Below are 27580 nucleotides of genomic sequence, written 5' to 3' on the forward strand. Positions count from 1 at the left end.
ATAACAGACAGGAAAAATTCAAGAACAGCCAGTTTTGACTAAAGACAATGAGAAGGCTCTAGTCAGAAGATAAAATTAATAGAACACATAATGGGTTTGGAAGAGTAGAGAGAGATTTACATAATTGGAGTTCAATTTAAGGTAAATATAGGATGACTGCTAAAGCTAAGAAAATAAAAAAACAATATCAGCAAAAGCTATCACAACTAAGAATCAGCATAAAATTGTGGTTAAGCACGCAAGTGGATTCTGGAGCTGAATTCTTGTGTTCCAATACCGTTATACCATTTTCTAGCTGTGTGACTTTGGACAATTAATAAAGACTTATTTTCTTCATCTATAAGGTACACATAAAAATATAACAATACCACCTCATATAATTGTTATGAGGGTTAAATGAATAATTATATATTCAGCTACTAAAAGTGCTAGGGGAAAACTAAAAATTTGAAAAAATAGTAAGCAAAATACAATGTACCTAATAGAGTAATAAGAATTCAATATTGTTTTAAATATATGTTATAACTACATTTGAAAGTTGAACTGGAGTGTCTGTTTGTCTGTGTAATTGTCTGAGACAGAGAATAACATTGAGGTAAGAAAACATAAGTTCAGTTATCATCTTCTATGCTACAAAGTTCATAGATAAGGGCTAAAACTGAAAAATCAATAAGTGGTTATATAAGCATGCCATTTATCAAGATGGAGGTAACACTAACAGAATGAGTTCAAACAGTCAAACATATTTGATTCTGTACAGAGTTCAGTGGTTAGGATCTGCAGTATTGTATTAGCTTTGCAGAATGAAATGACTCTTTAAACTTATGTGTTACTTTGATGGAAAGTTAAACCATATTTAAAAATTAGTATTGCCATGAATGTATGCATACATTCACATGCTTGCTAATGTTTTTATGTCTTTGCCTATTGCTTTTTCTCTACCTGTAATGTCCAATATCTGCTATGTTTTATCTGGCTTTTTTCATCAGTAAACATGGGTCAACTAATATTCTGGGGTAGGAGATCATTACTGACCTACTCATGTAGATTCGATCGCTCATTTATCTGTGTCTTCACTGAAGTGTGAGCATTCCTCCCTAGTACACTGCATTGAATATCAATTATGTGCCTGCTTTCATTTCTAGGCTGGATGCTCACAATAAGAACTGTTTTTTAATTGGCTCTGTATTTTAGACTTCAATACAAAACATAGCAAGTACCGAACAATTAGTTTTCAACCAAACTGAAGTGAGTTAATACCGTGGACTGAGGTCCTTGGAGAGGTATGGTGTCCAATGAAGGGTACGCCATACTATTTCCTGGTTCATTCCTTATAATGGATATCTTAGTCTCCTCAGGCTGCTATCACAAAACACCACGAACTGGGCAGCTTAAGGCCTTACCTTAAAAAACCCTCACATTGGGGGCCATGGCTTCAGTGGATGCATTTGCAGGAGATACACAGATTCAGCCCTTAATGGGAAAAGGCGTTAACTTTGAATTAAAAGTCTGTATGTTATTAATTGGTTATGGGTATCTGGCGTACCCAATATGCCAGCATCTGCCACTAGTCATAGAATTCCTGAAAACTGCTCCACATTTTCCTGAGAGGTGAAATCTTTCTCCTCACTCTCATCTGCCTTTACAAGGGCACACACACACACAAGCGCACACAGAAACACACACACACACACACACACACACACCATCTACATGGTTACCATGAATGTTAGCGTGTTAAATTATGATAACTCATGTTCATGGCACAATATTGCCTTAGTTGAATGGTTCATAGACATAATTCTGACACAATAGGTATTCCTCCTTTGGAATTTTGGAACTTAAACTGAGGGAGGAGATTAGTTTTTCTAGGACTGCCTGAAGGTTATATCGCCTGAAATTCAGAAGTTTCTATCAGTCATGTTCCATACTGCCAGAGATAGAGAAGTGTAGAAAGTCCATTTTAAGATGGAGAATAAAGAACAAAACAGATGCATGAAGCAGAAAAATAAGGAGAACAGAGAAAAATTTCTGTTTCCATTTATTCCTAGAACTGTGTTCTCAGTCCTAGGTTTCTTCACACACCTTAGTGTGATTCCTTTTTTGATTTAAGTTGTTTTAAATTCGATTTATGGTATTTGTAACCAAAATACTACTAACAAATGCAAAATTACTGAAGAAAGAATTACACATGATAATTTGGAAAAGTATAACTAGATAAGTTATGTTAGAGATAAGGAATTTAGGAGCTGGCTTTTTAAAATAATTATATATTGCATCTGAAGAACATTTGTATGCTAGTCTCTGTTGTTGTTGTTTTTTTTTGCATCCATTTTCTGAAATTCATCAGAATACTTTTAACATATATTAACTTGGCCTAAGTTATAATAAAAGTTATTATGGATTAATCAGCTCTAAAATTTGGATTGAGTGGCAAAGGAAACATTTGAATGAGACACCAGAGTGTGTTGGCAGTGGTGATAAATAGTAGAAAAAATTATGATCAACTGTGGAACAATCACAAATAGATACCACCAGCTAAAGCATAATAAAATGGCCCGATGGGGAAGTTGTACCAGTGGATATTGAGGGACCTGAATATTCTTAAAAATATCTGAGGGAAGGTTTGGAATAAGCAAATGTCTGAGATTTGTCAGTAGAAATTATAGCTTTAAAATATGATTATTTTAGTCTTAGTATGGTACAGATCATGAGGTCAGGAGATCGAGACCATCCTGGCTAACACGGTGAAACCCCGTCTCTACTAAAAATACAAAAAATTAGCCGGGCGTGGTAGCGGGCGCCTGTAGTCCCAGCTACTCGGGAGGCTGAGGCAGGAGAATGGCGTGAACCCGGGAGGCGGAGCTTGCAGTGAGCCGAGATCGCGCCACTGCACTCCAGCCTGGGCGACAGAGCGAGACTCCGTCTCAAAAAAAAAAAAAAAAAAAAAAAAAAAAAAAAAAAAAAAAACTTCTAAGTATCTAAAATTATATATAAAATTTATTTGGGCAGGGTAGACACGAGTATGTGCTCAGAATATGGTAACTAGCAGTAATTAAAGAGCGTAAACTGAAATAATATTGATGAGGAGATTTAAAGAAAACTGAGAAAAGTCAGCTGACTTGAATTAGTTTTCTATTGCTACTTAATAAATTACCATCAACTTATTGGTATAAAAGAGTAATTTGTTATCTCACAGTTTCTGTTGGTCAGGATTCCAGGCATCGTTTGACTGGGTTCTCAGTGCAGATCTCCTAAAGTTGAAATCCAGATGATAGTCACGGCTGTGGTTCTCATTTGGAACTTGAAGTCCTCATTAAAGTTCATTGTGGGTGTTGGCTGCATTCAGTTCCTTGTGCCTGTTTTTGTAGGACTAAGGTGGGTTTTGTTGTTGTTGTTATTCTTTTTTATTTTTAATGCCAGCTCTCAGTCATAGACTGCTCTCAGCTCCTTGAGTCCTCATAGTTTAAAACAGCATAGTTTGTTTCTTCATGGAGAATGGTCAGAGTGTGTTTCCCTGATGCTTCAACATTGTGATGCTCTTCATGTCCTTTGAACATTTATCATGTCACAAACAATGCTTACTTCCACTAATTGGTTAACAGGTTTCTGATAGAATGTAGTTTTGGCAGTAATAGTGTATGATTTATCTTTGTGTGTGCTTTGTTCATGAATATCTTAGACTTTAAGGACATTAATTAATATTTAGAAGAAAGGAGAGAAGGAATAAAAAAAATTAAAGAAGGAGAGCCAGGATTTATTATGACATTAATAGTAATGTATTGAAGTTAATTATATATCTACACTAAATAACAAAGTAAGATATTCTTAGTGTTGTCCATAAGTAGTTATAGTACTGTATTAGTCTGTTCTCAAGCTGCTATAAAGAACTGCCCAAGACTGGATAGTTTATAAAGGGAAGAGGTTTAATTGACTCGGTTTCCCATGGCTGGAGAGGCCTCAGGAAACTTACAGTCATGGTGGAAGGGGAAGCAGTCACCTTCTTCACAAGGCAGCAGGAGAGAGTGTCAGCGTGGGAAGGAGGAACTTTCAAACATTTATAAAAACCATCAGATATCATAAGAAATCACTCACTATCAAGAGAACAGCACTGAGTAAACTATCCCTATGATACAATCACCTTTCTCCTTCAACACGTAGGGATTAAAGGTTCTCCCTCAACATGTGGAAATTACAATTAGAGATGAGATTTCAGTGGGACACAGAGCCAAACCATATCATTCCACCCCGGCCCCTCCCAAATCTTATCTTTTTACATTTCAAAACCAATCATGATATCCCAACAGTCCTCCAAAGTCTTAACTCATTTCTGCATTAGCTCAAAAGTCCACAGTGCAAAGTCTCATTTGAGACAGTGCAAGTCGCTTCTGCCTATGAGCCTGTAAAATCAAAAGCAAGTTAGTTACTTCCTAGATACAATGCGGGTTTAGGCATTGGGTAAATACAGCCAAGTGGGAGAAATTGGCCAAAACAAAGGGGATACAGCCCCACGCAGGCCTGAAATCCAGCAGGGCAGTCAAATCTTAAAGCTCCAAAATGATTTCCTTTGACTCCAGGTCTCACATCCATGTCACACTGATGCAAGAGGTGAGCTCCTATAGTCTTGGGCAGCTTTGCCCATGTGGCTTTTCAGGGTACAGCTTCCTCCCAGCTGTTTTCACAGGCTGGCATTGAGTGTCTGTGACTTTTCCAGGTGCATGGTGCAAGCTGTTGGTGGATCTGCCATTCTGGCATCTGCAGGAGGGTGGCCCTCTTCTCACAGCTCCACTGGGCAGGGCCTCAGTGGGGACTCTGTGTAGGGGCTCCAATCCTACATTTCCTTTCCACACTGCCCTAGCAGAGGTACTCCAGGAAGGCCCCACCCCTGCAGCAGAATTCTGCCTGGACATCCAAGATGTTTCCATACATCCTCTGAAATCTAGGTGGAGGTTCCAAACCTTAATTCTTGAGTTCTGTGCACCCACAGGCCCAATACCACATGTAAGTTGCCAAAGCTTAGATCTTGCACCCTCTGAAGCAACGGCCTGAGCTGTACTTGGTCCCTTTTGGTATAGCTGGAGCAGCTGGGATACAGGGCACCAAGTCCCAAGGCTGCACACAGCAGGGAGGCCCTGGACCTCCAGTCCATAAAACCATTTTCCCTCCTAGGCTTCTGGAATTGTGATGGGAGGGGCTGCCTTGAATTTCTCTGACATGCCCTGGGGATATTTTCCCCATTGTCTTGGTGATTAACATTTGGCTCCTAGTTACTTATGCAAATTTATTCAGCTGGCTTGAATTTCTCTCCAGAAAATGGGTTTTTCTTTTTTTTTGAGTTGGAGTCTCACTCTGTTGCCCAGGCTGGAATGCAGTGGCATGATCTCAGCTCATTGCAACCTCCACCTCCTAGGTTCAAGCAATTTCCTGCCTCAGCCTCCCAAGTAGCTGGGATTACAGGTGCCTGCCACCACGCTTAGCTAATGTTTGTATTTTTAGTGGAGATAGGGTTTCACCGTCTTTGCCAGGCTGGTCTTGAACTCCTGACCTTATGATCTGCCCTCCTCGGCTTCCCAAAGTGCTGGAATTACAGGCATGATCCACTGAGTCCGGCCGGGTTTTTCTTTTTTATCGTATGGTCAGGCTGGAAATTTTCCAAACTTTTATTTTCTGTCACCTCTTGAATGCTTTGCTGCTTAGAAATTTCTTCTGCCAGATACCCTTAATAATCTCTCTCATGTTCAAAGTTCCACAGATCTCTAGTGCAGGGGCAAAAAGCCACCAGTCTCTTTGCTAAAGCACAGCATGAGTGACATTTACTCCAGTTCGCAATTAGTTCCTCATCTCCATCTGGGACCATCTCCGCCTGGACATCATTATTCACATGGCTATCAGCATTTTGTTTAAAAACATCCAACAAGTGTCTAGGAAGCTCCAAATTTTCCCACATCTTCCTGTCTTCCTCTGAGCTTTTCAAACTATTCCAACCTCTGCCAGTTACCCAGTTCCAAAGCTGCTCCCACATTTTCAAGTAGCTTTATAGCAGTACTACACTGTCTGCAGTACCAATTTATATGGAGTACCTACTATTTTTTCAGGTTTTAAGAATATATGGTTGAACCAGACATATGTGGCACCTATACTGAAGCTTATATTTTTGGTGAAACAAAATAAGCAAGTGCACAAATAAATTAACAATGTCCTTTTAGATATTTATTAATATCCTAAATAAACATAACAGAAAATATGATAAACAGTAATATGGCAGATGGTGGTGATGACTACTGTATTTAGCAGGAGAAGCATAAGAAGTTTTTTCTCAAAGTTTGTTATTCAATCTGAGACCTGGAGTGCAAGAAGTAATAACTATGAGGAGGTTTGAAAGAAGTGGGAAAAAGAAGTGCTAACAAGGTTGGTACATCTGAAAGATCTGGAGAAAGTGAAGTGTGGCTATATCTTATTAAGTAAGAAAAGAGTGGCAAGAAATTAGATGTGAAAGAAAGATAGAAACCAGATTCTGTGGGAAACTACAGGACACCGTAAGGAGGTATTGTTATTGTGGGTGTTTATTCATTTGAGTGCTTATGATTTGAGGGGAGAGTCTAATGGGAAACTACGGATTGGAGAGAGGTAATTTATGTGATATAATTTACACATGAAAAAGGACAAGTTGTAGGAGAATTCCAATTAGAAGAATATTGGAGTGTTCCAAGTGGTATATAATGATGGCCTTAGTATAATAGAAGTAGTGGCAGTGACAATAAACAAACATGGAAAGAGAAGTAAGATACATGACTGTAGAAAAGTAAAGAAAAATAACAGTGACATCAGCAAGATGTCTGACTACAGGTGCTGGGTGCTTGCCCCACCCTTCACAGAAAAAGACAAAACAAAAATAAACTAAAACTTTACCAGATTGTTTGAGGAAGAGCACTGGAGTGCAACAAAGGAGTAGCAAGATTCCGATAAAACATGGATGCCCAGTACATCCCGGGCATCTGCCTCTTCATGTTTTCGCTGCACCCCATCTTCGCTGCTGAGACTGGCTCAGAGCTGGGAGACACTTCTTTTTGCAGGGAATAGGTAATCCGAAGGCCTCCAACAGCCTCCATTATTACCACAGATATTTGCAGTCCTTACCCCAAGAAAATCCCACCATCCTCACAAGTTATGAGCTGAGTTTGGGAGCCGCCTGGAATTTACGTTGCTGTACCACTACAGAGTAGTAGCACATAATGGACACTCTCCAATGTCCATGGCTCAAGCTGCTGCAGCATGGTGCTATCTTGAAGCTGCAGCCACGGCTGGCGTGTACCCTTCTCTGAAAGCCAGGAGCCGCTGTGCCTCTTCAGCCTTGAGGATTTGCTGCTATACCACCACTCTCACAGGGGCAGCTATAATACCACAACCCTGGCTTCTCAGAGCCTAGGCCCAAGAACAGCCATGACCCTGGTATAGGTACTCCTATACACTCCTACACAGTGGAGTGTATAGGAGTATACCTATAGGTACTCCTATACATTTCTACACAGTGGAGAAGCCAACTCTGGGTGAGGTGAACTACTGCATGCCCATGTATCCGGCTAGAGAACCAACTTGGAAATTATATCCTCAGTGTATCCACCCTCCAACCACCATATACATATACAATTAGCTGAGGAAACAGCTTGGTGGACCAGTTCCCAGAAATGTCACACCACCATTGCCAAAAACTCCCACAGCTTAGGCCACCAAGGCACTCATACCTATCTCTAATTTGGAGTGTGTCTGATGAATCAGCACAAAAATTAAATTACTGGGTCCACCCAGAACCAAAGCAAATGCACTCCAGTCAACCAACACCATGGGACCCATTTATGGTAATAAGCCTCTCTTTTTAGGAAAGCTGCTCTTGTGTTTCTACATTTGCCCCCTGCACATGTGGTAGAAAAATTGCTTCTTCCAGTTTTAACACACGTGCAGGGGTAAATGTAGAAACAGAAAAAAACATGGCAAAGGAAGAAAACATGACACTTCCAACAGAACACAATAATTCTTCAGTAACAAACCACAAAGAAAAGAAATATATGAAATGCCAGAGAAGAAAGACAAGATAACAACTTTAGGAAACTCAACACAATTTAAGAAAATAAAAAGACAATTCAATAAAATCAAGAAAACAATTCCTGATAAGTGAAAAAATCAATAGAGATAAGTAATATAAAAAATAACCAAACAGAGATCTTAGAATGAAGAATGAAGTGAAATAAAAACTACAGTTGAGAGCCTCAATAGCAGACTACAGAAAGCAGAATAATTTCTGAACTTGAAGGCAGGTTCTTGAAATGATCGAGGCAGCCAAAAAAAAAAAAAAAAAAAAAAAAGAATAAAGAATAAAAAAGGAAAAATAAATTCTTCTGGACTTATGGGAAACAAACAAACAAATTTTTGCATTATAGATGTTTCTGAAGGAGAAGAGATGAAAAATGCAGATTTCTAACCACAGATTTCTCATCAGAAATCTTACAGTCCAGGAGGGAATGGAAAGGTATATTTAAAATGCTAAAAGAAAAATCTGCTAGCCATGAACACTATACTCAGGAAAGCTATTCTTCAAAACTGAAAGAGAAATAAAGCCTTCCCAAGATAAGTAAAAACTGAGCAAATTCATCACCACTACACTGGCCTTACAATAAATGCTTAAGGCAGTCCTATATCTGGAAGTAGAAAGATAATAACTACCATCATAAAATCACACAAAAATATAAAACTCACTGGTAGAGCAGATACACAAATGAGAAAAGAATCAATCTTTATCACTAAGAAATGCAACCAACCACAAAGGTAAAAAAAAAAAAGAAAGAAAAAACAAGATAAGAAGAAAACAGCAAAATGACAGGAGTAATTTTTCATTTATCAATAATAACCTTGAATGTAAAATCCCCCAAAAAAGAAAAAAAAAGAAAACACTAAATGCTGCTACAAGTAATTTACTTCACCTGTAAAGACACAAATAAGACTAAAAGTGAATTGATAAAAAAAAAATATTCTATGCAAACAGAAACCAAAAGTGAGCATAAATCAGCTAGCTATACTTATATAAAACAGAGTTTGAGTCAATAACTATAGGAAAAGACAGAGAAGGTCACTATATAATAATGAAACCATTAGTTCAGTAAGAAAATTTAAAATTGTAAATAAACAGGCACCCAAAACAGAAGCACCCAGATATATAAAGCAAATATTATTAGATCTAAAGGGAGAGATAGAGTCTAGTATAATAATGGTTGATGACTTCAATAATCCACTCTTAGTAGTGTAGAAATCATTTAGACAGAAAATCAACAAATAATATTGGATTCAAACTGCACTGACCAAATAGATCAAACAGACTTTCACAGAATATTTTATCCAAAAGCTGCGTAATATACAATTTTTTATCATAAGCACATGAAACATTCTCCAGGATTAACCACGTTAAGCCATAAAACAAGTCTCAATAAATTTAAAAATTCAAAATTTTATCAATTTTTTTTTTCTGACCACATAAAACTATAAATAAATAACAACAGAAACTTTGGAAACTGTACAAATACATAACAATTAAACAATGTAATCCTGAATGACCAATGAGCAAAAAAAAATTTTTTTTAATTAAAAATAATTATTGAAACAAAAGGAAATGGAAACACAACATACTAAAACCTATGGGATACAGCAAAATAAGTAATAAGAGAGTTCATAACAATAAACACATACATCAAAACATAGAAATACTTGAAATAAATAATCTAGTGATACACTTCAAAAAAGAAGAAAGGCAAAAAAAAAAATAGAAGGCAATAACTAAGAAACATCAAAGCAGATGTTTAGTTATTTATTGCCTTCCTCTAATTTTCTACTAAAACAATATCACAGAAGAGCAATGAAACAGAAAGTTGATTCTTTGAAAAGATAAACTTGATTAACTATTGGCTAGACTAACAAAAAATGAAATAAAATAAAAGCCCCAAATAAATAAAATCAGCAATGAAAAGGAGACATTAAAACTGATACCACAGAAATAAAAAGATAAAATTAATTAACTATGGGCTAGATTAACAAAAACTGAAATAGGATAAAAGCCCCAAATAAATAAAATCAGCAATGAAAAGGAGACATTAAACTGATACCACAGGAATAAAAAGGATCATTAGTATCTATTGTGAAAAACTATATACCAACAAATTAGAAAACTTGAAGGGAATTAATAAATTCCTGGACACATACAACCTACCAAGACTGAATGAAGAAAAACTGAAAACCTAACAGATCAATAATGTGTAACAAGAGTAAAGTTTCCCATCAGTAAAAAAGAAACCAAAAAAATGTCCAGGACTAGATGGATTCACTGATGAATTCTACCAACTTTTTAAAAAGTATTAATACCAATTCTTATCAAATTATTCAAAAAACTGAAGTGAATGAAACTCATTTTATGAAGGCATCCTTACCCTGAATGAGCGAGTGAGGCTGTATCAAACTGAAAAGCTTCTGAACAGCAAAATACACAATCAGCAGAGTGAAGAGACAACCTGTAGAATGGGAGAAAATATTTGCAAACTATTCATCTGACAAAGGACTAATTAATATGCAGAATACACAAAGAGGGTAGAAGAGTGGTTACTAGAGGCTAGGAAGGGTAGGATGGAGGGAGGATAGGAAGAGGTTGGTTAACAGGTACCATATTATAACTAGACAGGAGGATTAAATTCTAGTGTCCTAGAGCACTGTATAGTGACTATAGTTAAAAACAACTTACTGTATGTTTTCAAATAGCTAGAAGAGCAGTTTTTGAATGCTCCCATCACAAATAAATGGTAAATGTTTGAGGTTATATATATTCTAGTTACCCTGATTTGATAATGACGCATTGCATACGTGTATCTAAATATCACACTGTACCCCATAAGTACAATTATTTCACATCAATTAAAAATAATAATAATACTTTGGGAGACTGAGGTTGGCAGATCACTTGATGCCAGGAGTTTGAGACGAGCCTGGCCAACACAGTAAAACCCCATCTCTACCAAAAAAATGCAAAAATTAGCTGAGTATGGTGGTGTGCACCTGTAGTCCCAGCTACTCAGGAGGCTAAGGCAGGAGAATCTCTTGAACCCGGGAAGCAGAGGTTGCAGTGAATCGAGGTCATGCACCGCCCTCCAGCCTGGGTGACAGAGGGAGACCCTGTCGCAAAAAAAAAAAAAAAAAAAAAAAAAAAAAAAAAAAAAAAGAGAGAGAGAGATAGAGAGGTAATAATAATTTTTAAAAGACTCCTTGGTTTTTGGCTTAGGCAACTAAGTAAATATAGACGTCATTTACTGAGATGAAAAAATGTTGATTTTTGAGGGTGATAATTAATCAGAGCTCCTCAATGTCCTAAAAGTTCAAGACAAACTGATAAACAAACAGGTGTCAGACAGGTGGAAAGCATTATTACTGATAAGCTGAATTAGAGAATAGAGAGCTTGGATCACAACTGATTTGTTAACACCACCATGAATTAAATACATTAATTGGATAAGGGCTATAAAATTTAACTGTAGAGTAGTTCCATTGGAGCAGGCCATTTGCCATGTTTCAGAGTGAAAAAGAAAAAACATCTATATGCTGACAATGTGATAATCAAAAATAACAAGGGAGGGAGGGAAAGACAGAGAGAGAAAGAGAGAGAATGCAAGAGAGAAATTGATTAGATTTATAATTCACCAAATATAAGATTTATCTTCTTTTACTGGGGAGGAGTGCATAAGTGGTGGAATCATTGTTCAGAAACATTATTTGGCAAAATAATATATACGGTAACTTGAAGAATAAAGAAAAAATAATAATTTGGGGTGGAGTTAGATGCCTCCACAACACACACACAAAAGTTCTGCTTTTGTTAAGTTTGAAATGGGTATGACACATCCAAAAAGAAATGTCAAATAGTCAAATACACAAGTTTAAAGAGTGGATATATCACATATATAGATAGGAAAGCAGATGTCAATGGTGTGCGAAACTATGTGGATATGCAAAGAGCAGTTTAGAAAAAGGAGATAATATAGAGCCAAATAGAGAACTGTAGGGCCCTGCGATATTTAGATGTTGAACAGAAGATGGATCTAGAACAAAGGGGACTGAGAAGGTAGAACTAAAACCAAGAAATTGTGATATCATGGAATCTGAGAAAAATCATTACAGAAAAGAGATGTACATGCACAGAATGTTCCTGAGAAGTGACTACAGAATGTAATAACATGCAGGCCTTGATATGTCTTTGATAAGTTTCAACAAAGCAATAGTGATGGAACATGCTTCAAGGTGGATGAATATAAAATGAGAGGTGAAGATATAGAAACAAAGTGTAAGCGACTCTTTCAAAAATGTGTAAATGTGTATGTGTGAGTGTGTAGATTCCTAACACTTCAACTGCAGGGGGATATGAGTAATGGAGGCTAATTTTATTAGTAGTTTGTTGGTTTGTTTTTCAGAGGGACTTGGAATGTAGTGGCCATATTCTGCTACATCACCTACTGATTTTTTTAATTTTTAATTTTGATGGGTAGATAGTAGGTGTATATTGATTGGATACAAACATATTTTGATACAGGCGTACAACGTGTGATAATAGTATCAAGGTAAATGGGGTATCCATCACCTCAAGCATTCATCACTTCTCCATGTTACGAACATTTCAATTTTACTGGCTCATTGACTTGAAATTGTACAACAAATTGTTGCTGACCACAGTCACGTTGATGTGCTATAAAATACTAGATCTTAGTCATTGTATCTAACTATACATTTGTACCCACTAAAACCATCTCCCTCCCCTCCACCCTCCAACTACCCTTCCCAGCCTCTGGCAACGATCATTATACTCTCTGTGTCCATGAGTTCAGTTATTTTAATTTTTAGCTCAAACAAGTGAGAGCATGTGAAGTCTGTCTTTCTGTGCCAGGCTTATTTCACTTAAGGTATATAATATCCTCCAATTTTAACAATGTTGTTGCAAAGAACAGGATCTCCTTCTTTTTATGACTGAATAAACTCTATTGTGTATATATTCCACATTTATTTTATCTATTTGTCTGATAATGGAAACCTAGGTTGATTTCAGATATTGGGTAATAAACATGGAAGTGAAGGTATTTCTTCAATATACTGATTTCCTTTCTTTTGGTTATTTATCTAGCAGTGAGATTGCTGGTTTATATGGAAATTCTACTTTTAGTTTTTGAGGAAATTCCACACCATTCTCCCTAGGGGTTGTACTAATTTATATTCCCATCAAGAATGTATGAAAGTTCCCCTTTCTCCACTTCTTCACCAGCATTGGTTATTGCCTGTCTTTTGGAGAAAAAACATTTTAATTGGGGTGAGATTATATCTCATTGTAGTTTTAATTAGCATCTCTCTGATGATCAATGATGTTGAGCACTTTTTCATATACCTGTTTGCTATTTGTATGTTTTGAGAAATGTCTATTCAGATCTTTTGCCCATTTTTTAATCAGATTATTAGATTTTTTCATACTGTTTGAGCTCCCTATATATTCTGGTTATTAATCCTTGCCAGGTGGAGAGTTTGCAAATATTGTATTCTATTCTGTGTGTTGTCTCTTCACTTTGTTGATTGTTTCCTTTGCTGTGCAGAAACTTTTATTAATAACTTGATGTGATTCAATTTATCCATTTTTGCTTCAGTAGCCTAAGCTTTTGGGGTGTTACTAAAGAAATCTAGAGTCAGACAATGATCTACAGAGTTTCCCCCAAAGTTTTCTTTTAGTAGTTCCATAGTTTGAGGTCTTAGATTTAAATATTTAATCCACTTTGATTTGATTTTTGTATATAGCAAGAGATAAGGGTCTAGTTTCATCCTTCTGCATATGGATATCTAGTTTTCACAACACCAGGTACTGAAGAAACTGTCCTTACCCCCAGTGTGTGTTCTTTGTACCTTTGCTGAAACTGAATTCATTGTAGATGTATGAATTTATTTTTAGGTTCTTTATTCTGTTACATTGATCTATGTGTCTTTTATGCAAATACCATGCTGTTTTCGTTACTGTAGTTCTGCAGAATAAATCGAAATAAGGTAATGTGATTCCTCCAAATGTGATTTATTTTGTTCATTTTGCTCAGGATAGATTTGACTATTCTGGGTCTTTTGGGGTTAGGTATAAGTTGTAGAATATTTATTTTCTTTTCTGTGAAGAATGTCATTGATATTTTCATAGGAATTGCATTGAACTTGTAGATTGCTTTGGCTAGTAAGAAAATTTTGATATTGATTCTTACTATCCATGAACATGGAATATCTTTCTATTTTTTGTGTCCTCTTCAATTTCTTGCATCATTGTGAAGATCTTTCACTTCTTTCATTAAGTTAATTTATTGGTATTTTATTTTATTTGTAGCTATGGTAAATGGGGTTACTTTCTTGATTTCTTTTTTACATTGTTCACTGTTGGCATACAGAAATACAACTGATTGTTTATGTTGATTTTGTATCCTGCAACTTTACTGAATTTATCAGTTTGAATAGTTTTCTTGTGGAGTCTTCAGGTTTTTCCAAATATAAGATCATATCATCTGCAAACAAGGATAATTTAACTTATTCATTTTTAATTTGAATAGCTTTTATATCTTCCTCTCATTTGATGCTGTAGCTAGGACTTCCAGGGCGATGTTAAATAACAGTGATGACAGTGGGCATCCTGTCTGATTCCAGATCTTAGAGGAAAGTCTTTCAGTTTTTCCCTGCTCAATGTGATACTAGCTGTGAGACTGTCATATATAGCTTTTATTGTATTGAGGTATGTTGCTTCTATACCCATTTTTTAAATCATGAAATGATGTTGAATTTTATCAAATGTTTTTTCAGCATCAATTGAAATGACTGTATGGTTTTTGACCTTCATTCTGTTGATGTGATGTATCACATTGATTAATTTGCCTATGTTGAAACATACTTGCATCCCAGGGATGAATTCCACTTTTTTATGATAAATGAACTTTTTAATGTATTGTTGAATTTGGTTTGCTAGTACTGTGTTAAGCATTTTCACATCAGAGTTCATTGGAAATATTGGCCTGTAGTTTTCTTTTTTTGATGTGTCTTCATCTGGTTTTGGTATCACAGTAATACTACCTTCTTAAATGAGTTTGGAATTATTCCTTCCTCTATTTTTTTCAAATAATTTGAGACAGATTGGTATTCGTTCTTTTTAAATAAAACTAATTGGTAATTGGTTGGTAAAATTCAGCAGTGAAGCTTTTGGGTCCCAGGCTTTTCTTTGCTGGGAGACTTTTTATTACAGCTTTGCTCTCATTAGTTGTTATTAGTCTATTCAAGTTTTGGATTCCTTAATGGTTTAATCTTGGCAGGTTGTATATGTCTACAAATTTATCCATTTTTTGTAGGTTTTCCAATTTATTGGCATATAGTTGCTTATAGTAGACTCTAATGATCCTTTGAATTTCTGTGAAATCAATTGTAATCTCCCCTTTACCATTTTTGATTTTATTTATTTGGGTTTCCTCTATTTTATTCCTTAGTTAGCCTGGCTAAAGGTTTGTCAATTTTGTTTATCTTTCCAAAAAAACTTTTAATTTAGTTAGTATTTTGTATTTTTATTTCAATTTTGATCATTATTGTTTCTTTTTTCCTACTAATATTGTGTTTAGTTTGCACTTGCTTTTCTAGCTCTTTAAGATATATCATTAGGTGGTTTATTTGAACTTTTTGTACTTTTTTGCTATGGGCACTACTGCTGTAGACATTTCTCTTATTACTATTTTTGCTGTATTCTGTAAGTTTTGGTATGCTGTGCATCCCTTTTCATTTGTTTCACTAAATTTTTAAATTTTCCTCTTAATTTTTTCATTGACCAACTGGTCATTTTGGAGCATATTCTAAATTTCCATGTATTTGTATGGTGTCCAAAATTCATCTTGTGATAGATTTCTAGTTTTCTTTCATTGTGGTCAGAGAAGATACATGATATAATTTCCACTTTTTTGAAATTTTTAGGACTTATTCTGTGGCCTGACATATGACCTATCTTTGAGAATAATTCCTGTTCTAAGGGGAAAGCTGTTGGATGACATGTTCTATAACATTGTTACATTCTCTTGCTGAATTGATAGCTTTATCATCATATAATGACTTTATTTGTCTCTTTTTCTAGTTTTTATGTTGAAATCTATTTTTTCCTGGAACAAGTATAGCTCCTCCATCTCCTTTTTGGCTTCCATTTGTGTGGAATATCTTTTTCCAAGCCTTTATTTTCAGTGTGTGTATCTTTATAAGTGAATTATGTTTATTATAGGAAACAGATCATTGGGTTTTGTTTTTTTAAAATCTATTCAGCCACTCTATGTCTTTTGATTGGAAAGTTTAGTCCATTTACATTCAATATCATTATTGCTAAGTAATAACCTACTCCTGCCATTTTGTTATTGTTTTCTAATTGTTTCATGGTCTTCTCTTCCTGCCTTCCTTCCTGTCTTTCTTTTAGAGAAGATGATTTTCTATGGTGGTAGATATTAATTACTTGATTGTTACTTCTTATGTATCTTTTATACTTTTGCTAAGATTACCATGAGGCTTTGAAATAACATCTTATAAAAATCCATTACAACTTAATTCTTATTGCAAAAACAATCTAAAAAGCAAAGAAAAAGCTATTACAAACTCTACACTTTAACTTCATTCTCTTCACTTTTTGCTATTTTGTTGTTTCTATATACTTCCTATTATACTGCCTATGTCATAAAACATTGTTGTAGCTATTATTTTGATAAGTTCATCTTTCAGTCTTCCTACTGAAGAAGTTATTAGTATATATATATATATAATATATATACTATATATTAGTAGTTTACATACAGCTATGACAGTATTAGAATTTTGTTTATTTTTCTGTGTACTTATTGTTACCAATGAATTTTATATTTTCTGATGATTTCTTATTGCTCATTAACATCCTTTTCTTTCAGAATGAAGAACTCCCTTTAGCATTTTTTTGTAGGACAGGTCTGGTATTGACGAAATCTCTTAGCTTTTGGGGGGTGAGGGTGGACTAGGGTCTGGAAAAGTCATTTCTCCTTAGTGTTTGAAGGATAATTTCACTAGATATATTATTGTAAGATAAAAGTTTTTTCCTTCAGCACTTAAATATATCATGCCACCCTCTCCTGCCTGTAATATTTCCACTGGAACTTTGCTGCCAGACATTTTGGAGCTCCTTTATATGTTATTTGGTCCTTTTATCTTGCTGCTTTTAGTATCCATTTTTTTATCCTTGGCCATTGGGAGTTTGATTATTATAGGTCTTGAGGTAGTTTTGTTTGTGTTAAATCTTCTTGGTGTTCTATAACTTTCTTGTACTTGAATACTGATATCATTCTGTGGGGTTGGAAAATTCTCCATTATTATCGCTTCAAATAAACTTTCTACCTTGATTTCTCTAACTCCTCTTTAAGGCCAATATCTTCTAGAGTTACATTTTTGAGATTATTTTCTGGATCCTTTTTTGTGTTCTGTTCTTCTTTATTCTTTTGACTTCTCTGTCTATTTTCAAATAGTCTGCTGTTAAACTCACTTATTTTTTTTCTGCTTGATAAATTCTGCTGTTAAGAGACTCTGATGCATTCTTCAGTTTGATTCTTTTTAATTATTTCAATCTTTTTGTTAAATTTATCTGATAGAATTCTGGATTCCTTCTCTGTATTGTCTTGGATTTTGTTGAGCATGATTAAAAGAGCTATTTTTAATTGTCTGTCTGAAAATCCACATATATCTGTCACTCTAGAATTGCTCACTGGTGCCCTATTTTGTTGTTGGTGAAGTCATGTTTTCCTGGATGGTCTTGATTATTGTGGCTATTCATCAGTCTGGGCATTGAAGAGTTAGTATTTACTTTAATCTTCTTAGTCTGGGCTTGTTTGTATCCACCCCTCTTGAGAAGGCTTTCCAAGTATTTGAAGGAAATTGAATTTTGTGATCTAAGTCTTTGGTCAATGCAGCTATATGTGCGTTAGGGGTCACCCCAATCTCAGTAATGCTGTGACTTTTGTAGATTCATAGAGGTACCACCTTGGTAGTCTTGGGAAAAATCTGGGAAATTTCGCTGGATTACCAGTAGTGTCTCTTGTTCCTTTCCCATACTTTTCCCCAGACAAGCGGAGTCTCTCTCTATCCTTGCTGAGCTGCCTGGAGTTGGGGGATAGGTGATATAAGCACTGCTGTGGCCACCACTGCCGTGACTATGCTGGGTCACACCCTAAGTGAACAAAGTATTTGGTCTTGCCCAAGGCCTGTGGAAACTATTTTCTGGTGACTGCTGATGTTTATTCAAAGCCCAAGGATTCTTTAGTCAGTAGGTTATGAATCCTGCTAGGACTGGATCTTTCCCTTCAGTACAACAGTTTCCATTCTGGCCCAGGGTGAGTCCTGTCCAGGAACTGGGGCCTAGAATTGGCAGCTTTAGGAATCTGCATGGTGCTTTATTTTACTGGGGCTGAGCTAGTAACCAGATTGCAAGACAAAGTCCTCTTTATTTTTCCTCTCCTTTCCTCAAGCAGAAGAAGTCTCTGTCCATGGCTAACACCAACCCAGGCACATGGTGACTAGAGACCACAGCCTGGCTACTGCTCATGTTTATTCAAGGCCCACAAGCTCTTTAGTTAGCACGCTGTGAGTCTGGTCAGGCCTGGGTCTCTCCCTTCAGGGCAGTAGTTTCTCTCCTGGCTTAGGGTGGATCTAGAAATGCCCTCCAGCATCTAAGATCTGGAATCAGGGACTTTAGTAGTGGGCTTGATGCTTTATTTTATTTTGGCTGGCCTGGTAACCAAGTTGCAAGACAAAGTCCCTCTTGCTCTTTATCCTCCTTTCCTCAAGTAGAAAAAGTCTCTCCCCAAAGCCACCACAATTTGAAATGTACTGGGTCACACCTGGAGCCAGCACAATATTGGGTGATGACTGCTGCCTGGCCACCACTGATGTTTATTCAAGGCCCAAGGGCTCTTTAGTCAGCAAGTCGTGAATTCTGCCAGGAATGGCTACTTCCCTTCAGGTGCCCCAGCTGGTGTCTCACCAGGTCATGTATACCCCAAGTCCACTGGTTCCAACCCCAGCACAGCACCAGGGCTTGCCCAGTGATTGCAGTTCTTCTGTCCTAGAACACCTTTCAAATTAATTTAGAACCCCAGAGCACTTTATCCTGTGGTGGTAGGGTTAGCACGAATTCAGGTTCTGACCACATAGATGGAGGATTCCCCTAGGGCTAGGGCTGGTCTAAAAGCTACCTTCATGGGTTCCAGCTGAAATCTGCCTTGTATTGCTTTCTGCTGTGACAGGGGAGCACTGAGTTCCAATGCAAAGACCCGCAATCACTGTGCTCTCCCTCCCACCGTGCACAGATTCTCTCTCTGTGCCACACTGCACTACCAGGGAATTGGGAAGGGGGTGTCAGTGAATCAAGACTGTTTTTCTTACCTTATTTGGTGCCTCTTTCCTTGACATGATCTTTTTTTTTTTTTTCCACTTTGATTCTTTTTTTTTTTTTAATTTTTTTTTAATTATTATACTTTAAGTTTTAGGGTACATGTGCACATTGTGCAGGTTAGTTACATACGTATACATGTGCCATCTTGGTGTGCTGCACCCACTAACTCGTCATCTAGCATTAGGTATATCTCCCAATGCTATCCCTCCCCGCTCCCCACACCCCACAACAGTCCCCAGAGTGTGATGTTCCCCTTCCTGTGTCCATGTGATCTCATTGTTCAATTCCCACCTATGAGTGAGAATATGCGGTGTTTGGTTTTTTGTTCTTGCGATAGTTTACTGAGAATGATGGTTTCCAATTTCATCCATGTCCCTATAAAGGACATGAACTCATCATTTTTTATGGCTGCATAGTATTCCATGGTGTATATGGGCCACATTTTCTTAATCCAGTCTATCATTGTTGGACATTTGGGTTAGTTCCAAGTCTTTGCTATTGTGAATAATGCCGCAATAAACATACATGTGCATGTGTCTTTATAGCAGCATGATTTATAATCCTTTGGGTATATACCCAGTAATGGGATGGCTGGGTGAAATGGTATTTCTAGTTCTAGATCCCTGAGGAATCACCACACTGACTTCCACAATGGTTGAACTAGTTTACAGTCCCACCAACAGTGTAAAAGTGTTCCTGTTTCTCCACATCCTCTCCAGCACCTGTTGGTTCCTGACATGATCTTAAAACCAGGTACTGTCATCGCTCACCTGATTTTTGGTTCTTATGAAGATGTTTTTTGTGCGGATAGATGTTCAATTTGGTATTTTTGCTGGGGGATGATCGCTGGTGGGCTCTATTTGGCCAGCTTGCTCTGTCTTGCCACATTACTCATTAATTGAGAATACATAACACGTTTTTCTAATGCTCTGTGACCAGTTTGTTCAGACATAAAATAGAAATATTACAACTATCATGGCTTGTTGTGAGAAGTAAAAGTATTAACACATATAAATCACTTAGAATTTCTAAGATATTAAAAGGACCCATTTATTCTTAACTACTGTTATTTTTATTGATTACTATTATCTTAATATGCCTTTACACATTTCAGTATCAACAGGAAATAGATCCTCTAAAAGTATTGTTAATTAATAAGTAAATGACTGATGGAGTATTTTTCTGCCTCTAGAGCCAGTTTACAAAAGGTCAGAGGAATCAGCTTGATCTAAATTCAAAGCTATGGTACTCTGGAAATTTACTAGATATCATTCAATTGTAGACATAAAAGAAATTATTTATGGTACGTAAAATATACTTAAATTAAGCTGTTAAAAATCAGCTTAAATGAGCAAGACCTATTTCCTATGCAGCTATAACTCTAATCACGGAACTAGTAAAGCAGAGTAAGGGGTGTCCTTGTTTCCAGATTCCAAGCAAGCAATACTGTTGGAAGATAAATGATTCTTAAAACACTTATTTGCCTGGCATACAATTCAGTATTTTAAAAGGTTCTTCTTCTTCTTCTTCTTATTTATTTATTTATTTATTTTGAGACAGAGTCTCGCTCTGTCGCTCAGGCTGGAGTGCAATGGCACAATCTCCACTCGCTGCAACCTCCGCCCCCCGGGTTCAAGCAATTTTCCTTCCTTAGACTCCCACATAGCTGGAATTACAGGCGCCTGCCACCACGCCTGGCTAATTTTTCGTACTTTTTTTAAGTAGAGATGGGGTTTCACCATGTTGGCCAGACTGGTATCAAACTCCTGACCTCAGGTGATCCACCTGCCTCGGCCTCCCAAAGTGCTGGGATTACAGGCTTGAGCCACTGCATCCAGCCCTGAGTAGAATCATCAATGGTTGGTAGTTCTTATAGATTACTAATGTCTACATTTCAGTAAGTAGATTCTATAAATTTATGAAATCACAAAATGTTATTTAAGATATAGTATAATATGCCCAAGCTCAACTCATTCATAATTTTAAAATAAAATATAATGAAAAATATCAAACTTACATGTATAAATAATAATTGTGATAATATTTTTATAGGCTTATGTGGTCTTAAAATTGGCAAAGTCCTTCATGTTAGTCTGGGAAGCTTAGAGGTTTTACAGTTTTCTTTTTATATCATTTTTACTTAACCCTATCATTGATGAAATTCTCTGGGCTACATATCAAGTAAAGATTTATTTGGAGCTCACTTGATTCCAAGAAGGATATAAAATGGTTTCACCTAAATTATTGAGCCATAAATTCTGTTTCTAAATGACATGTTATTGAACCATTCTATACCAATGCCATTTCTGAATGAAATTTCAATCATATCAAAAGCTTAAAATAATTTCTGAAGGAATGTACTTATTTGACAAAGTAAACTTTTTTTGGCTATAGTAGACATTCCTGATGTATAATTTTATAACCTTTTCTGTAAAAATAAAGCCAGATTCCATACAGTTACAGCTAGACAGGAGAAATATTAATAGTTCTTATGATCTATACAACTGTAGGATGACCATAATTAACAATATTATGTTATATCATTTCACATGGCAAAAAGGAGGATATTGAACCTTCCCAACATAGAGAATGATAAATATTTGGGATGATGAATATAGTAATTACTCTGATCTGATCACTATACATATGTGTATTGAAACATCACTATGTACCCCAAGGATAGGTACAATTATTTTTCAATTAAAAAAAATGAAAAGACAAACTCCAGCCATTTATTTCTCAAAAATTACATGACACATGTGTTTTGTTCAAAAGTAGGAGATACAGAATAGTAAATTAGCATGGGAAGCTACACTTTAGATATCCAGTTTTGAGATCAGAGCCAATTCCATTTACAAGCTCCAGTGCACCATTAATTAGCTCTGTAAGGCTGGACAAGTTATTGATTTTTTTTTAGTCTCTTTGTACTATGCTGCTTTTAGGGCCTATAAAACCTAAATCATATGATTATAATAAAGATTAATTGAGAAGCATAATATAACACACTATACAGAGTAAAGTACAAAATAAGTGCTCAAGATTATTTTTGATAATGATGACAACGATTAAGAAATGAGTAAAACAACACTGTTTTCAACCTAGTAATGTGGAAAAATTATATTCAAATGATTACAGAATTAATTATCTATTTCTGTATAAGCTCATCGGTAATTAAAATTTCAACAGAAATAACTTGAGTATTTGGTAACATTCTGAATATTGAAAAGACATGGAAAACTAATCCCAGACCTATTACAGAATTTACACTGGGCATTTTCACCAGATGATATCTTTCAATTTCTCAGTCGAAGCTTTTCATATAAGAAGATAAAAAGACCAATAGGGTAACAGCAGTGGTCTACAGAATAATACACTGTTACTCTGTTTTTGTCATAATATGGCAATAAAAGAGAGAAATGGAGGAGAATAATGGGATAAGGTGGCATGTTATCATCATCTTTAATCTTTTGTCCGCTCCAACCCATTCAGTTGTAATGTTCCAATTTGCATGTTAAGAGACAACCAATTTAATTTGTGGTATTATCAAACCAATTTTAAACTATCAGATTAATCTTTTTCTTGGATTTGAAAATTGATTTAATTTAGCATGATCTTTATGACTGGTATAAAAAAATAAATCTGAGGACAAAAATAATATTTGCCACATGAAAATCATAAACACATATGCACAAACAGATCCAACTATGCTGTAGTGATTAGATAAATTTAGCTACATTGGGAAAAGTTTGGGGCTTTTTAATTTGTGAAAGAATTATCTGCTCTAGCTTTTCTACATGCATGTGAGGTGATCAAGTAAAAATAGAACTAAATTCACATTCCTTTTTAAAGTCATATTAGAATTAATTATTTCTTTCTTCCTTGATTATGCCAGTCAAGTGTGCTATTTTTATTCTAACAAGAGAAAGAGTAAGAACCTTGAGAATATGAGAAGGTATGGGATCCAATTAATAAGTAGAGTTATGGGCCATTGATAGAGGAGAAAGACAGACTTCACTTAGAGGAGAAGAAAATTTGAGTCAAAAATAGAAACATTAGTATATTTGGTGGTTAGGAACTTCTTACCTGATCTTTTTTTTCCCGCTGAAATTGTATCTTAGTATCATGACATCACAAAATCATATATCTAAAGAAAATTTATTTTTGATTTGTTACATTTGCTTACTCATTCTGCAAATATTTATTAAGTTTTACTAGTATATGCCAGGTGCCATGGAAATTGCTGGAGTTAGGGGAATGTAAAATAGGAACTTACAGCCTAATAGGGTATACTGACATTAAATACACCATCAAACAAATAAATGCATAATTAAAATTTTATCTCTTTAAAATAGGGCCCTTGCAAGAATTATTTGAGCAAGTAGAACTTCAGATGACACATAAAAATTTTAGGTGTAGTCACCAGTCAAAAAGTAGGCAAACAGTGGTCTAGCCAAGGCAATCACATGTGAAGATTTTAGGTGCAACAGTTTATGACGAACTTAATGCAGGGAAAGACACCAACCTGAGAGGTGACCGGAGCATGTTTAGTGGATAAAGGCCCAGATGGTGTTTCTAGACCAGGGATAGACCTCAAAGCACTATTAGAGGTTTGAATTTTATACCAAGGGCATAGGAAGCAATTTAGGGATTTATTTGTTTAACATAACATTAAGTGGTAGACATGGGTAGTAGCAACACAATAATGACATTAATGATCCAGTCTTTTTTGTTTTCCATTCAGCCACCTTGAGTATATGTATTTTGCCTTCACATCTCATGGTTGAGTTTGGGTTCTCCACTTCAGTACTTACACCTTCCATCCAGGCAGCTCAAAGACACAGGGGGGAATTGGTCAAAGGAACCCTGAGGTTCTCTCATGAACTCAAGAAAAAATCCTTTCTCAGTAATTTCATTTTCAACACATTAATAAGAAATGGTGACAAGAGAGGTTGGGAAATTAATAATTGATGACTTTAGCCTTTCTGGTAGGACAGACCAAGGGATAAGAATATATATGAGAGGCTTTGTATAGCAGATCACATTATCTGCCACTATCATTCCTTTAACTACCCAATATTCCTTCTTTCAAAGGTAACAATTTATGTGGAATGCCATCATCACCTCACTAAGAGAAGTAGCTCCAAGTTCTCAGGATCACATTCAGCTCAAAATCTAGGATTCTTTTATATGATGTATGGTTTTCTATTTCGTGGTAAGACCCTGATCAAAAAGGATCCCTTGGTCTTTTAAGTTCAATAAACTCATCAGATAATTGAGGCTACGCAGGTCGAGTTGTTTTCAGGATGACCACCTGTGGAGAGATGGCAAGATGATGATCTCTTAGAAAGAGTCTGTTCTTGCATGATAGTATTCCTTCGGACCAGTGATTTACAGCATCCACCTACAGCAGTATTTTATCAATCTGCCTTCTGAAACCAGAAATGATTTTAGAAACCATTTCCATATCATTCTTTTCATACCTCCTCCTCCCTATGTAGACAGCTCAAATGGCATTCAGTTACTCGCCTTCCATATGTCTATGATTTAATTATAATTCACACTGCCAGAGAGGGATGCTAAATCACAGAAATCTGCCAGCGCATGCTGGCACAGCATGGGCATTTTCCATGTGCATCTTTTTTCTGACTTAAAATTTATACTAATAGCCATCATTCTTCAGGAAGCTCTTCTAAGAAGTACTGACCACCAAGAAGGAAAGAGAAATAAACTATATATTGCCTCAAGCAGAAAAGGACTGCTGCTGCACTGCCTGAATACAAACTTAAGATGCTCAGTTAAAGCCTCATATGACAAGATCTTGTCCATTTCATCAATGAATCACATATGTCTTGTCCAACTTATCCTGTGTGGTAAGAAGGTGTTAGCTATTCAAACACAAAGGAAAAAAAATCAGAACTCAAACAAATTCATGTGAGACAAATTAACTAAGAATAAATGGATAAAGCCACCAAGAATAGACATTTTAAGGTCTAGAGATTTCTTTGAGGTGAATTATATGGAATAGACCATAAGATAAGGTACTCGTTTAGGTAAAATAGAAGGTGTAGCACATTTAAATAGACAAAAAAATTCTCAACACAGCATTCTCTAAGAGGTTTCAGTTACATGATTTCTCTGACTTTCAAAATAAGATTCTTGATCTAATCCAAATAATCAGGTTTAATCTACTTGTTCAGGATTTCAGGAATAGATTAAAGAGATTAGCTAGATGGAAATAAATTCAGACCATATAATGGGGATGATATAAAGATTTATATTTATCCATCCATGTTTACACACACAAACACATTGAACCATTAGACTCTACAGGAACTCTAAAGTCACCAGACGAGCTGTGAGATCTTCTGTTCAATGTGACCATAAGAATATCCTTGATTATTTTCTGGCCCGGATTTCTTTTCCTCCACATTCTACTGACCCTATTGTGACCCTACTGATTTCCGCCCTAAAAAATCAACTCCATTGTTGTTTGTGTGTTTCCTGTCCCTAAATGTCAGTTTGTACGTAAGAATGTTCTCAAGTTTTACCAACACTGTTTTGTTATAAGAGGTTATTTGCTGGCAGCGCTTCATAATCTGACAGTTTCTTCCGAGCACTGCAGGTTTCTCTCTCACCCGCCCCCATCCCACCCACCCCCTCCAAACAGCCTGTCTATTTCTGTGTAGTGAGTTTTCTGCTGTGCTATGATAAGGGAAGGAACTTAATTCCTTTAGTGGGAAAGAACAGTTCTAATTCGGATCAAATTCGAAAGTGGTTTTCCCATTAAACAGACAGGTATATTATGAATCTTTCTGTGAAAAGCCCATTAAACACCTATACCCACGATTTTGGAACGTTTTTAGAAATGTTTTCTTTTTATTTTTAAATCACCAAATGTTTCTTAACAATTGTTCTCAGGTACCAAGACAAAGATGCATTACACGTTACTCATGAGCAGAGTCACTAAAATATTTATCATATGCCACTTCTAGAGCCTTATTTGGGCCTTGTCACTAATGTTTATTAACTTGAATTAAGAAAATATGACAAATTGGTTTGACATACAAATAAAAGAATGTGCATTCAATTTCCTTTACAGCATGAAAGTTGAATTTTGTGGGGAGAAGCCTAAATATTCCAAATAATTGACACATGACTTAAGTTAAATTAGGTTTCTCATATTCCCAGCAACAACAACAAAATTGGGGTTTTAAATATATATATTTATTCTTAAAATATAGGGTTTTTTTGTTTGTTGTTGTTGTTTTGAGACAGAGTCTTACTCTCTCACCCAGACTGGAGTGCAGTGGTGTGATCTCAGCTCCCTGCAACTTCCGCCTCCCTGATTCAAGAGATTTTCCTGCCTCAGCTTCCCGAGTAGCTGGGATTACAGGTATGCACCACCACACCAAGCTAATTTTTGTATTTTTAGTAAAGGCGGGGTTTTGCCATGTTGGCCAGGCTGGTCTCGAACTCCTGACCTCAAGTGATCCTCTCACCTCAGCCTCCCAGTGCTGGGATTACAAGTGTGAGCCACTGTGCCTTACCTAAAATATAGATTTTATAATCAGGGATTTTTGATCACTTATATTCCAAATAGAGACACAAGTATTAGCTAAGTTTAAATAGCAAATATTGAAATTTCTGGGACTTAATGATCTAGAATAACAATTCTAAAGTTTCTCTATTGAGTTATTTGTGAAGATAATAAAACCATACCCCGTAGCTTCTTGGTCACAGCCTGTCACTGGCATCACTTGTGTTTACTACTTCAATTGTGTGTTAAAATTTCATAAACATTTGGATTTTTCAATGTTATATTTATATTTGTTTTAATAGTTAAATTATTTTATATCAGGCAAAGCTAAGAACAAACAAACAAAAAACTAAATACAATTTATACTTGCCATGTTAATTAATGGGTGACCTCTTTGTACACCTAATCTATCAATTTCAGAAGACTTCAAGTACATGTTTTGGGTGGGAGACATCTGGCATGACACATAAACTTCAGGTTCCAAGTAGTTTTCTTCATTTATCTATAACATACTTTTATATAATCTC

The sequence above is a fragment of the Pan troglodytes genome, chromosome 12 (genome assembly GCF_028858775.2).
Source record: "Pan troglodytes isolate AG18354 chromosome 12, NHGRI_mPanTro3-v2.0_pri, whole genome shotgun sequence".
NCBI lineage: Eukaryota > Metazoa > Chordata > Mammalia > Primates > Hominidae > Pan > Pan troglodytes.